Genomic DNA, 15,580 nt, shown 5'->3' with positions numbered 1-15,580 from the left:
CTATAGCCAACTCAGGTTTTACACGTTGCTGTTCCAATAGTGTCGCCCTATATGTATATTGTATGTGTATTGGGTTTTCTGTGTACGTGACTTCCTACTGATGTGTCATGATATTGCAACATAAGCTTTTTTAAAAAAATGAAAACAAAAACCTACAATTCCCAAGAATAAATATCCCAATTGTAAAAAAAAAAAAAAAAGGATAATGCCGGGAACTCTGTATTTGGCTTAAGCATACAATTTGGTTAGACTGCCTTGGAAGCTAGCAATCTTTTTTGGATCTAGGAAATAACTTTTTTTTTTCAGTCTTTTTGACCATTAGCATCATGATGGTGATAGGGTTATTCTTCAGAGGAAATATAGATTGAATTTTCAGGTCATATTGCCTTGAGCTTGCAAGTTTTATTTTTCTTTGTTTAAAGCCTTCTGCAATTTTATAGACTTTACACAACAGCATAATGCAATGACACTATCTTAGAAGATTCCAGAAGCTAGAAAAAAAGATGGCAGAGCATGAAGTTCAATGGCTGCGAATTCCTTACCCTTGATGTTTCTCAGCCTATGAGTATTAAGGAGGGCTGCAACATGCAAGTAACTTGGATCTTTCTCTTTGCCCTGAAGATAGGACAAGATAATTTTTTGACTGGTTTAATATTAGTAGACTCTAAGATTAATTACAAGAGAAGCACTTCCTTCCTAAGAAAGTGATCAGCAATTAGTTGATTACACAGATTTCCTGTAGTTTGTTAGAGCAGTATAATTGAAACAGAATTTTATTAATTACTAATCCCAGAGAAAACACATTACATGAAATCACTGTTTTGCAGTTCTCCCATCCTTACTTTGACAGACAGACTGCCCTTACCACTTCATTTCTTTGATTATCTAACTTCAGAAAAGATTCATTTGAAGAAGTTTATAGTGGAGCAAATCACAGACTAAAGACTAAATGTAAAGTGCTGCCCCAACCTGCTTAACACACCCTTTCTTGCTAACAGCCAAAGTGGAATCTTTCAATGACAAATAATATGTCAGATATACTAAGAATATGAGAATTGATTCTCTTCACAAAATCAACAAAGCAATTTGCTGTCTGGGTCCTGTTCTGCTGTGAATAATAAACAACCGTAATGGAATCATGGGCAGCCCAACAAACTTTGCAGTTTGGGACTGAGAAATGATTACAGGTCATATCAGGCACTAAAGATGAAAAATACAAAAAAAAACAAAACCTAGAGAACAGAAGAATTACAATAAAACTCAGGACCTGATGGTCAGCACTGTTTCTGTTAGTATCTAATCCATCAAGGACTCTTCAGACTTGGAGCTCAGCCATCAAGCAACAGCCACTAATTCAATGAAGTGTGAAAGCACCTGTTTGTGTGAGAAGGAAAATCGTACACTTTGCCCAGATATCAACAGCTGCCATTTTTAATCAGTTCAGAAGCTGTTGGGTGCCAGAGTAGGAGTTGATAAGATTTACATCTGGCATCCAAAATGCTGATGTAGTGTAACCATGCATGCTATTAGCTACTGTCCAAGTTGAGGAAAGAGAGGAAGAAGTAATAAATATAGGCCATCTAAAGCATCTGTAAGCATTTATTTTTTTCCCATCTTCCCCTTTTAAACACTGTTTAGGCAAACCCCACATAGTACCTGACAATTCTCTGTCTCTTTATAATGTAGACCACAGTGGGGAAAAATATCAAAAAAACTTTCTTATCCTTGGTTTTATTTCTTAACTAACTCAGTTAGCACTAAAATGCCAGACTCAAAAAAAAAAAAAAAGGGGGGACATTCAACAGAAATATAATTCAGGAGCTTTAATTCAACCCAATAATGCAACAGGTATATATTAAGAATTCAATTGATCCTAAATTATTTTACTTTCTATTGATCCTGCACAGAACATCTACCATGTTTTGTTATGTTTTGTGTTTAAAACTTCTCAGAGAAATTTTCTCCTATATTAATACTACGCATAAAGAGATTATAAAACATGAAAAGGGGTTGCTTAATAGATGTATGACAGACCTTTAATATCAGAGTGAAATTATGTGCTTGTGTTTCTAAGTGGACCTTAGGGATACTTCCTTTCTCCTTATAAATGCAGACCCTCAGACATACATGCATGCACGCATAAAACAATTTAAATCTACAGCTCCAGTCAGAACTTTTCCAGCTGTCTTCCACTTCTCCTTAATAACACAGATTTTACAAAAGAAAATAACATGGAACAGATTTTGAAACTATGACTACAGGAAGGACTTTCTGAAATTTCAGCCTTTCCATTTTGTTATTTTCATTCTCTCCTCCTAAATTTGTTATCCTTTTTGGATCTTATTCAGTCTCACTAATACTTAAGCATTTTTGTCTCTTGAAAAGGTACAAGTGATTCGAGAGTGATATCTGCTAGATAAAGGAGCACAGGCCGGTGCTGTTAGCAGCAGCATTAAACAACAAGGTTTCATGGTCAAATGGGTATTGTAACATACAGTGATGAATCTAAGTAAAATCTTCCCAATGCTGTCTTTCGCTGGTATTAATTATTTGCTTTTAATCTCCTCTTTGTTATCAATATTCCTTTGCAAGATTCATTTTTGTGAGACGCCTACGTCCTCTCCAATCCATTTTACTGTCTAGAGGCTAGGTGGCATTCGATATAATATAGGATTCCAGAGATCCAAATGCTCCCTCATTCAGTTTCTGATGCAGGAGGTGATCAATTTCCAACAGAAATTCAAATGCCACTGATTTTCTGACACATATGTAAAATACATGTTTTTCAGCAATAAAAGAATGCAGAGAAGCCAAATATGCCTTCTGATGAAGTAACTGTTAGATTATGTGATACTAGTCTTTTCTAGGGTGGAAAAATTGAACATCTCTATATTGATTTCACTGACACTTTGGAAAGAAACCTTGGCATCAGCACTAATTTCTACATATCTAGTCACTAAGTGCCAGTGTATCAAAATGGTAAACAGAAGGGATTTTCTGTCTCAAAATCGCATAACTAGCACTAACAAATTTCTGCCTACTATAGACCAATCTCAATTAAAAATAATAAAAATATGATTATTCTGATATGAGGCAGTGAAACTAGGTTTCCCAATTTTGCTTCTTTATTTGCTTTTGCTACAAAATTGGCTCAGCTGTTAGAAGGCCTAACTGACCCCCTGAATGCCAACAGCATTCTGGGTCACAAAAATCATTAAGAGAAGCAGCTTGCAATGTGCTTCCAAATATGGTGTTATGGATTTGATGGAGGAAAAAACAAATAAAGCTGTGTAACTTAGAAGGATTATTTCAGGCAAACAGTCAAAAGCCAAGCATCTGTTTGGGCAATGGTCTAAAGCTGTGTTCTTACAGCTTTGCTAAAGCAAAGGAGGTCTGAGGTGATCAAATCACAGAGTTGCCCAGATAATTTGTGTATACTGCCTTGAGCTTCATTGAAAAAGAGGGTAATAAATACAGTAAACACTACATTTTGAATCAAATTTGACAGAGCCATAAATTTAATAACAGTACAGGAGATCAATTCTGAGCTACAAGGGAGTATTCTTTTCTTTGTTGGGCTTGCACAATGACCCAGCTATGTTATCAAGCCTGGAGGGTCCCTGTGGAAATGGTTCACTTACTGTGATCCATCCATCCTTTCCTGTTTTGTGCGTCTTTTTTATACAGGTAGTCCTCAAGATATGATACTCTAGGTCACTTAAGGAATGTTTGAAGTTAAGACAGCCACCTCAAAAGCTGCATACAACCCAATTTCAAAATTAGGGTAATATAAATAAACGTGGCAGCAGCATCCCTTCAGTCATTAGCCCTTACGACTAATCACAGGGTTGTTTTATTTTATTTATTTATTTGTCAATTGCTTACAAGATAACAGGTATAAGAATAAACATAGTTATGAATACATGGATACATATAAGAAAAATAATATATACATATACTGTGTATGTGTATGTGAATGTGTGTGTGTGTGTGTGTGTGTGTGTCATACATTTTGTATCGGCTTTTGAAGTTGGCAATGTGACCAGATTTGTTTTTCTGCCAAAGTGATTTCTTTTTGGATTGAAGCTTCCTTATTGTTATGAGTAATTTGTTTTTTCTGGTTTTGGGAGTTGTTAATGGTACATATAGTTTGATGACTCTTTTGACTTCAAGTAAAAATATGTTGTAATGGTCTTCTACAGTATTGCATCCAGAGAATAGAAATTGCCAATCAAGGGATGAGAGATCATTGTCTATAAGATCATAGTTGCCTTTTTTGAAGTTATAATTGGGGATTTCGTCATGATGATTTTTGTGCGGATGTATATTAAGACAAAAGTCAACCATGTTGTGGTCACTGTTGGAAAAGGGTTCTTTAATTTGTATTCCATAAATTGAATTCAAACTATTGCAGAAGATGAGATTGAGGCAGTTGTTAAGTCTAGCATTGTTGGTTACTAGTCCCAGATTTGTTACTGCATTGTAGAAGGTTGCATGTGTGGGTTCAGTTGTACATTCGTTAAGGGTCCAGTTAATATGAGGTAGATTGAAGTCACCAAGAAAGATAAAAGCGTGTGGGCAGGATGCTGCCCATGTTAGTAGTGTATTTAGCTTGTTTGCATGTTCGATGTCATAATTAGGGGCTCTGTAACATAGTAAGAACTGAAATGTGATATTTAAGGACAGTTCACAGATGATGGTCTCAGGAATAGCAAGCTCCTGGGTAACTTGGATGTTTTTTAGATGTAGGGACTTTTTATAGAAGATAGCAACACACCTCCTCTATGGATTTCACAATCTGATCAGTAAACATGATCATCTCTTACTGTGGTAATGGAGTCAGGGACAGATGCATTGAGCCATGTTTCACAGACAAATATAGTGTTGAATTTAGCCATATTTAGTAGGAGGAGAAATTCAGGTATTTTATTTACAAGGCTTCTTGCATTGAGTAGCTTGCATTTAAGGCCAGTTGTGGTTGGAAAAGAGGTAGTTAGGGGCGTGCATGCCTAGTTTTGAGTGATGTTGGATTGGATGGGGTGGGGATGGATGCGGAATTGTGGGTTGTATGATTTTCTTTTGATGCAATCAGCTCTGTAGTCAATGTATGGATCCTTTTCTTCATTGTCTAGATGATTTTTGAGTTCTGCACAGAATTCACGGGAGCGGATTCTTTGCAGTATGAATAAGTCTGGACTTGAGCAAAGTTTTTTGTGGTTGGGACTGGTTTTTGCAATGGCATTTATTGTATGAATGAATATGCGTTTGCTGGACTCATTTTTGCATACAACTCTACAAAATCTTGGGGCTACAGAGCCATCATTGTATTTGTACCCATGGCCATCTCTGGTTATTTCAGTGATACCTTCAGGGGAGATGTTTGTTGTATTTGAGTTGCTTATGATATCATGAACTTTGGTGATGTCATCTGATTCGTTAGTGTCTTCAAGACGAAATAAGATGGCATTTGGACATTTCTGTTCACGTTCCATGGTGTCTCTGATGAGTAAGGAGATATTATTCAGGAATTATACTATATGCACTAAACACTCAATCATACTAAGCAATAAAAACAATAAATCAACTGATCATTTGATAAAAATTAATTATTTTAAAAAAATTGATTTTTTTGAGATCATGAAAGTGTTGCAGCACCCTCACCCTGTTCTCTATGCCTCCTGGAAGCAGCTGACATTTTAAGCACTCTGATAATTCCTTGAGGAAATAGCAGCTGCTTTTAGAGCTTTCTGCCCCAATCAGCTAGTTGTTGGGAGACTGCAAACTTCTCCTGGCTCTTGTTGGGCTTTGGGGAAATCAGCTGCCTGAATGCAAGACAGCAGCTTTAGGAAGAGCTTTTCAAAACCTTTCCCTTGCTTAACCTGCCTCCAAGAAACTCATATTTGTTCAGTAACAAAAACAGAAAAAAACTGGAGAGGGGACAGACTTGTTGATTTCTCTTTCCCACCCACCTACCTCTAATTAGGTGCTGACTTTTTTCTTCAGCTCCTCAATGCTTAGAAAATATTGGAATGTATCTTAAGCTATAAGCAAAAACAGCATGCCTTAGCCAGAATTTTGGAGAGTCTATCTATGTAGTATAGACTTTCCATAGCAGAGGTCACCAACCAGTGGTCTGCAAGAAAATTTTGGTGGTCCACAGTGCACCCAGGTGGGGGAGCTACTCTGTGATGACCAATGGGCCAGTTCTGTGACTAGAGCTCTGGAATATGGGACCAGCCAGGCATCTCGTTGTGAAGCTGGAAATCTCTGCCGTAGATGGAGGCATGTGCAACTTCCAGCTTTGCAGGTGGTGCAACATGCAAGCAGTAGCACAGCCCTCACTGGTCGGAACAAGGTCATGATGCTGTTGCAACAACGGGGGGTGGCAACACAGGTGATCTGAAGCAATGAGTGTCAGTAACCCACGGCTAGTTCTTCCCCCTGCTGTTGCTTCCTGTCAGCTGAACCCACCATTGGCTGGCCCTGCCCCTCGCCCTCCCCTCCCATTCACTCATCGCGTGGCCTGAGAAGGGAAGGAAGGGGGGTAGAGATTCGCTCCATATTCCATGGCAGGAGCGAAGCTTCATCTATTGCTAGATCTCGCAGGCGTATCTTCCAGCCCTTGTTGGTGCTACGTGACTGGGAGACACGTAACTTCCTCTCTGCCCAAGACACTGGCTGGCCCGTGAGATGAAAGACAGAGAGAAAGAAAGAGAGAGACAGACAGAGATGAGAGAGAGAGAAAGGGAGAGATACATACACACAGAGATAGAGAAAGAGAGATGAGAGAGAGAAAGAGATGAGAGAGAAAGAGATGAAAGAGAAAGAGATGAGAGAAAAAGAGAGAGATACAGAGAGAAAGAGATGAGAGAGAAAAAGAAAAGGATGAGAGAGACAAAGAGAAAAATGAAAGATCCCAGTGTTTTGTTTTCTGTGAGAAATGGGTCCAAATGGTTCTTTGAATGTTTAAGGTTGCAAAAACTGGCGGCCAAGCCAAGTGTCTGAAAACCCTGTTCCACCACTGGGAGCCCAGGTGCTTCAGCAAATGGTGCACTGGATTCATATTAGTGGTCCACAGGATTTAAAATTATGAATTTAGTGGTCCCTGAGGTCCAAAAGGTTGGTAACCTCTGTTCTATAGTACAAGTACTCCTTTGTTGTTTATTTTTGGAATCCTCAGTTTCCTTAAGCTGGAATCAATCAATAATACTCTCCTATGCTCAAAACTTTGCTTATGCATTATTGCCAACATTAATTTTGCTACTGAGTATATTCTTGCTGTTTGTTCCAGAAATGGGAAAACAGCAAAAAAAATATAATTTACTTTTAAGATTTAGTTTTATGGGAACTGTCCCTCCATGTCCTGGCAGTCTTTACTATTACTCCCGGCTTACTGGATTCTGGTGTCAACAATAGGAAATTACTGTATTTCTTCCATGGGGATTGGAGTCATGTTCAATTAAGCAAAAAATCTTTTGTGCAGTCTGATGATGCAATCACCTTCCTGCTCTCTCTCCCTCTAATCCAAATGTAAAATGACAATCTTTCCCATGGAACACTATGATTGCAGGGTTCTGATAAAAATATTTTGCAGTGATTAGAAGCTAAAGTTGTCCGTAGTTCTCCATTCTCTCTGTTCTTAAATCCCCCTGATGTTTTATTTACATGACTGCCTTGGTAATAAGAACATCAATATATATATACTCAGTATTTCTTTCTATGTCCTCTCTCAAATGCTGAATTAAGCTCTGTGAGATTCAGGTTTTTTGTACCTGACTCTGGCTTCAATTTGAACATTATCTGGATCTTCTGGAATTAGCCCAATTCCACAACCAGTTTTAGATTCAGTCAAATCTGACACATAACTGAGGAGCTCCTCCCCAAGATGGGTGCTGAACAGTAAACACTTTTTCTTTCTCTCTCTTGTCAATGATCTGCTGATTTTGCTGGCAAAACTGGTTCTCTGGCAGTGTTGCTCCTTAAATTTGAATGGAAGCATTTAGGAACGACCCAAGATGGTTGTAGACTAGGGGTGTCAAACTTGCACCATCATGTTGTTGTCATGTTGTCATGTGGCATATTGTGACTTATTTCCCCTTCACTAAACCAGGGGTGGGCATGGCCAGCACATGATGCATTTGACCCGCGAACCATGAGTTTTACACCCTTGCTGTAGAACCATCTGGGAAGGGAATTCCTGAAGATTCCAGTCAGAAAGTACTGGTCATCTGTCTTCTTTTAAGCAATTTGTTTTCTTAAGCATACCTGGATTTTAACTTCATTTTTTTAAATTTTCTGTTTAACCCTGCTTTTTATCTTTAAAAGTTGATCAGCTGGCTGATTGTTGACTTATTTTAACCCCTTGCTGGACTCTAGCTGTTCTTTTCCTTTGATTTATGATGTTGTTTTGAATAACTTTTGTTTCCCCATAAGAAAGCACATATCCTTGGATAGTGAAAGTGCTTTTTTCGAATAAAATACAAAGTGTTTAAAAAACTGACACATATCTATATTCAATAACCATACAGGGCTATAGAGTAATATAAGTGCTTTTAATAACTGTTGAAAAATAATGTAATCATTCACTTCAAACATAGTCATCTAAAATCTACTGAGAATTAACATTTAATTATTCACTAAGACATATAAACAAGTGTAGCAGAGAGAGAAGATATTTCCAAAGTTGTAAAAATAAGGGGAATCTACATGATACATTTGGTAAATTTTGTTGAAAATAACCTAATTTAATCAGATTTTTAAATGTCTCCTATTCCTAGAAACTTATTTATGGGTAAATTATACAATTATGGGTAAGTGGTAATTTATTATGGGTAAGTGATAATTTATTTTAATTGTAAGTTGAAGTACCAGTGATGGCTACATCAACATCTATATCCTTAGATGGTAGCTAGATAGCTGTGCAACTATAAAATTAAATAAAAACACTTTTTAAAATGTGCAATTAAATAAAAATAATTTAAACATTAATCAACAAATCTTGAAAAATGTCAGAATTTCTACTGGAGATATTGCAAGATTTCACTGAAAATACCAACATTTCAAAAGACTGCTACTATAAGATAATACATAATGTTGGAACCTGAAAAGATTGCTGATTTTGGTATTTCACAATGGTATAAATTAATTATAAAAGTACTTTAAAAGTACTCACAAGTTTTTCTTTGCTTTCTTAGTACTGGGAAAAATAGTATTTGTATTTCTGGTGTGTGTGTGTGTGTGAGAGAGAGAGGGGGGGGAAGGAGGGAGAGAGACCAGTTTATACTTTCTTATGTGTGTGTATATTTGTGCATATATGTATATGTATCTAGATGTATATGTCATCATATCACATCATATCATCATTTCACACTTTGCTCCATTATGTCACCTTCCCTCTAATCTCACAGTTAGGAGAGCTACAATTTTGAAGTATTTAAACCCTGATGTTCTGCTGCTATCTAGTGGCAAGTTACAATAACAGAATTAAATCTCATCCTATTTATCAGCTGCTTTATAAAGTGCTTTACTTTGGAGACTCTAGATGCTGTACAAAATCAAACACAAAGCAAAGAACAATAATATAAAAACCCATATAATTGTAAGTAATAACAATAATAATATATAGCATTATTTTACACGTATAGACTACATTTCTGCTAGACAGTTCAAAAAGCTTCTGGCGTCTGCTTTTCACTGACTAGTCCACAGCTTTATCATTACTAGTAGGATGCTATAGTAATGCATTAACAATTCTTCCATTAAATTGGCAATGAAGCTAAATGAATAGTGATTACAGAGATGGTTGATGCTTCCTAAAAGGCAAAATCCAGCAAAGACTGTGCTGTTTTCTATCCACAGGGCTGGCCTGAGACATTCATTGCTTTGAAAAGGAGATGGAACTACACCATTCGATTTAGAAAAATTAAACTGGACATGTAGCCAACTTTCTCCTGAGGGAAATGCTGTGCCAGGAATTAGAAACACACCACTTTCATTTTGTCCCGTATGATAGAAAGCGAAGTCTAAATTGCTATTTCAGGTCTAAATTGTAATAATTCAGGTTTATAATCTCACTGGAACCTGAAAAAAATATTAAAAATAAACAATGGATTCATAATGACTGTTGACTTAGTTATTTGTTGCAGTAGGAGCTGGGACGGTTCCTAAGAAAATAAATACTCCTTTTGTCAGTGTTTTGACTAAGAAAGCGCTTATCAACATAGTAGGCTTGCAGTCCCGAAGTCTTGCAAAATTTTTAGCTGAGAGTTAACTGGTTTCTTCCATTTTTTTTTTAAATATTGACATTTCAAGGCACACAGGATTTTTTAATGGTATGCAGTCATGCAATCATAGGCTATAAGTATTGGAAGAGACCCTGAAACTCACTTAGTCCAGCTCCTCTCCAATATAGGAAGCTATTAGTACAGAATGACTAATATGATGGCCATTAAACATATTCAATGAAAGAGAGCCTACTGTCTCCTGGGGCAATCTGTTCCACTGTTAGTCTCAAGAAATTTTTCTGATATCCAACCAAAATTTATTTTTTTTATTTCATTTTATCATGTCTCCTTGCAATCTTATTCTCTTCTCCAGGTTAAACATATTAAACACTTCCAACCATTTTCATAAGCTTTTCCTTCCAGACCTCTTATTAATTTGCTTGCTCTCCTCTGAATATGCTTTGACTTGTCTGAATTATTTCTATAACTGAGCGCCCAGAATTGGACCCCATATTTGAGATGAAATTTAGCTAGAACAGAAAACAGATCAATAATGGCTTTTCTTAAGCTCAAAATTTTACTTCCATTGATGTGGTCTGGGATAGCATTCTGAAATGTTTCTTTTCAACTATTATCACACTATTCTCTCATGTTCAAATCATGATCTATCAAGATACTGATGTCTTTTTACATATATTGCTTGCCAATGGAGTTTCTCCATCCCAGTGGCGGGATTCAATTTTTTTTACTACCAGTTCTGTGGGTGTGGCTTGGTGGGCATCGCAGGGGAAGGATACTGTAAAATCTCCAGTCAGAGGTGGTATTTGCCGGTTCTCCAAACTACTCAAAATTTCCGCTACCGGTTCTCCAGAACTTGTCAGAACCTGTTGAATACCACCTCTACGTCCATACTATATTTCTGACTTTTTCTACCTAAATATGAAAATTGCATCTCTCCCTATTAAAATTGAAAGGTGGGAGGTATGGTTAGTATTTTAGAAGACTCCTACAATAGGTGGAATTGGGAGAACAGTTAGAATTCAAAAGAGTTAGTTTTTGGTTTGTTTGTTTTGTTTAAAACTTCTCCTTAAATGCCATTATACCATTATATATAGAAATTTGGCCACAAAACAAATTGCAGCATGGCTCAAAAATCAATTATATATACATGTTTCATCATGGCTAAGGTCAGAGATCTACCAAACAATTAAAACTAATAGAATAAAATCAAATATCAAATAGATTAGATTTAGCATTAAGGTAAACAGCAACTAAATTGAGTTATATCTATGGAAATATTTGCATCAACTGGTACCTCATTTTCACTGTGGTTGCACAATAGTTTGCTACAGTCCAAATTGAGAGTACAAAAACTAGAAAAAAAGTGAAACCATACAAATATTTTCTTTTGTTCCAGGCTACTGATGAAACAGAGGTAAGATACAGGTATTATTGATTTACGAGATCTACAGCACAGTAACACATATTAGATGGCTTTGATGTCCCCAATACTGCATGGGCAGGCACATTTGTCTTACGGGGTCTTAGAATAACTTTCCATTAATAATGTCAAGGTTAAGATATTATATCTAGCCCTGAAAAAAAATGTTTTTTCTTAACTTGGGAAATACAAGTAAGCAGAGATAGCTACCTGCTCTTGAAAACCCTTTGACACCCAGGTCTGTTTTCTCTGGTCCAATGGGCTTATTTCTGCCTGAAACTCAGTGTCATTTAATTTTTGCAGAAAAGTCTGTTTGGCACTAGTTTAACATTATTCACCTTAACTACGCAATATTTTAGGCATGCTTATTTTGAACCAGGGAAGAGCACTACTTATCCATCTGAGTGGAACAAGTAACCACTTCACAATTTGGCTTGAGCATCTATATTCCTCAATATAGAAACCTATCTGAATTCCATACAATACTTGAGCCAAACTTAATTTAGAAAAGTTTTAAGTCTTCTTGTTGTGGTTTGCCATTGCCAATTATGTAAAGATATTGACTTATTTTTTTTAATAAAATAAAATCCCTCCTATATCCCATCTTTTTTTTATCCTTATGGTAAAGACCATGACTTTAGATTTTTGAAGGTTAAATATTAGCCTATTCTATTACCATATGGAATATAAGCCACATTGTTTTTCTAAACTCTATAGGAGAATAAGAGACAAGCTGCATCACCTGCATTAAGTAATTTTGGGATCTTGTGGCCTATTACTTTGGGGTTATGACAATCCCAGTTCCTAAGAAATCCTCCATCAAGGAGCTGAATGACTACAGACCGGTTGCTCTGACATCCGTAGTTATGAAAACCTTTGAAAGTCTAGTACTGGCCCACCTGAAAACCATCATGGATCCACTGGTGGACCCCCTTGAAATTTGCCAACTGAGCGAACAGATTGACATGATGTTAATATGGCACTGCATTACATCTTACAACATCTTGAATCTACAAGGACCTATGCAAGGGTCCTTTTGTAGACTTTAGCTCAGCATTCAATACCATTATTCCAGATATTCTTCTCACTAAACTGACTCAGTTAGCTGTGCCTGACCTTAGTTGTAAGTGGATCATAACCTTTCTAACTGATAGGAAGCAGCAGGTGAAGCTAGGCAAAATCCCATCAGATACCTGTACAATTAGCACAGGTGCCCCCAAGGATGTGTGCTCTCTCTATTACTCTTCTTTCTATATACCAATGACTGCATCTCAAAGAACTGAAATTTGTAGATGATACAACAGTGATTGGTCTCATTCGAGATGCCGCCGAATCTGCACACAGACAGGAAGTTGAACAACTGGCTCTGTGGTGTGGCTGGAACTCAATCTTGAACTGAACACACTCAAAACTGTAGAGATGATATTAGATTTTAGGAGAAGCCCTCCTATTCTACTACCTCTTACAATACTAGACAACACAGTTTCAATAGTAGAGACCTTCAAGTTTCTAGGTTCTATAATATCTCAGGACTTAAAATAGACACCTAACATCAAAAATGTCACCAAAAAAGCACAATAAATAATGTTCTTCCTGCACCAACTCAGAAAGCTCAGACTGCCCAAGGAGCTGCTGATAGTTCTACCAAGGAATTATGGAGTCTGTGAACCAGGGGTGGGATGCTACCAATTCTGCCCGGCTCTATAGAACCGGTAGCTCTGAAGAGCAGTACACAAAGAACCGGTTCTGTGTCTGCTGCTGTTTGGCTCACCTGCCTGCCCAGGCTGTTACCTGACCTGTATTTCCTGCTTTTTCAACCTCATCTGCTTTGCGTGGCACAGCTGAGGTTGAAAAAGCAGTAAAAAAGTGCTTTTTCAAACACTGTGCACCTGCTCACAGCGCTTATCACTGTCCGGGCAGCACAGCTTATGGTATATTACACGCATGCACAGTGTGCATCTGGCATAAAATTACTGAACCAGTAGTAATGCCGGTTGAATCCTACCCCTGCTGTGAACTGTACTTCTATAATAGTCTGGTTTGGTACAGCAACCAAACAGCATGGATACAGACTCCAATGGATAGTTAGGACTACAGAAAAAATAATTGCAACCAGCCTGCCTTCCACTGAAGACCTGTGTACTGCCCAAGACAGAAAAAGGGCTGTGAAAGTATCTATAGACTTCTCACATCCTGGACATAAACGGTTTCAAATTCTTTCCTAAATTCAATGCTATAGGACATTGCACGCCAAAACAACCAGACACAAAGAGTTTTTTCATCGGTGCTATCACTCTGCTAAACAACTAATTCCCACACCACTGTCTATGCCCTAGGATATAAAACTACCTACTGTAGTATGGCTATATTATCTATTATTCTTCTCATCTTTTCATCTTTCCTATTACCTATTTCCTTAGCTTCTTATGGCTGTAACTTTGTTGTTTGTATCTCATGATTTATGTTGATTGCATTTATTTAGTATCCTATTACGATTTATGTTGTTTGCTTATTTAATATCCTATGGCTATCACTGAGTTTGTATCTTATGATTTATGATGATTGTATTTTATGATTATGATCATGATCATGATTTATTACTTGCTGCTTGTACGTAAGCTGAGAGTTTATGCACCGGAGACAAATTCCTTGTGTGTCCAATCAGATTTGGCCAATAAAGAATTTTGTTCTATTCTATTCTGAGTTAGTCACTGATTCAGTCATGGATAAATAAATTTTCCCATGCCAAGGGAAAATCCATGAACATTCAAAACACTCTATAAACCACAAAAGTAAAAGTGCTCAAAAAATGAATCATGAACTCATACTGAAAACAGCAGCATTGACTTATTTTCCATGGCCCATAGGTACCAAAAATATGTGGTATTCATCCACAAAACTACAATTTGAGTCTGAAATAGAAAGAGAAAACAAGATGGATATGTGGATCTCAGTGTTAGTCTAAACGTTGGTATCTCTGCACTTCTGCACTTTTAGGCAATTAACAGCTGAAAAAGCCATGGACAATTCCAATTATTGATGCTGAGTGAACACATAACTGAACTTCTTAGTGTTTAGTTCAGTCAATTAATAAAGATTAATTGAACACATAAATAGTTGTAAGATATTCATAAAGAAGTTTCAAACCAGAATGGAATATAATTGAAGTAATTATGGAAGAGAACTATTTATTTTAAAGTATATAACTATCTGGAAATTCTTTAAGTATAACAGAACTCTTTTGTTGTGCATTCTCAATATCTTGAATTAGTTTTTGTAGGCTTGTGAAAAGTACCTTTGCTTCACAGAATTGCTTCTAATCCTATCAAAGCAGCAATTTGACTTGAGGCAGCATCTCAGTTTGAAAAAAGCACTCCATCTTGATGCCGCCCAATGAAACAGCGAGGAGGTGTTCTAGCTCCACAACAAGAGCTAGTAAAAAAAGAAAAAACTTTCTATGAATCTGTGCCTATGGAAAGACTATCACCTGGGGTGAAAGCAGGCACTTTCATGTGATTCTGCTGCATTTAACATTTGGAAAGCACCAACTCCTGCTCTGCAAAGCAACTCTCAATCTATATCTTGCCTGAGGCTGCATTTAAAGTGAAGTTTTGCTATGAGGTTCATGAAAAAAAACCTAACTTTTAGACCAAACTGAAACCACTGTTTCTTAATACTGGATATTCAACACTTATTGGCCAAAATTCTTCATATAGTTAATTGTTCACTTGTGATTGAATTGAAGCAGTCATGTTGAATAGACACATAATGAGCATCAGTAGAATAGTAGAAATTATTAATGTATTAAAACTTATGACATAATGCAAAATGAAAGCAATTGTATGATGTTTGATTGGAAACACTGATTCAAATGAAAGATCTCTTCAAATCCAATTACTGAATTGATTCAGTGTAT

This window comes from Pseudonaja textilis, chromosome 3, assembly GCF_049901715.1.
Source record: "Pseudonaja textilis isolate UNSWEBS1 chromosome 3, rPseTex1.2, whole genome shotgun sequence".
NCBI lineage: Eukaryota > Metazoa > Chordata > Lepidosauria > Squamata > Elapidae > Pseudonaja > Pseudonaja textilis.
This window is presented reverse-complemented; position numbering follows the sequence as displayed.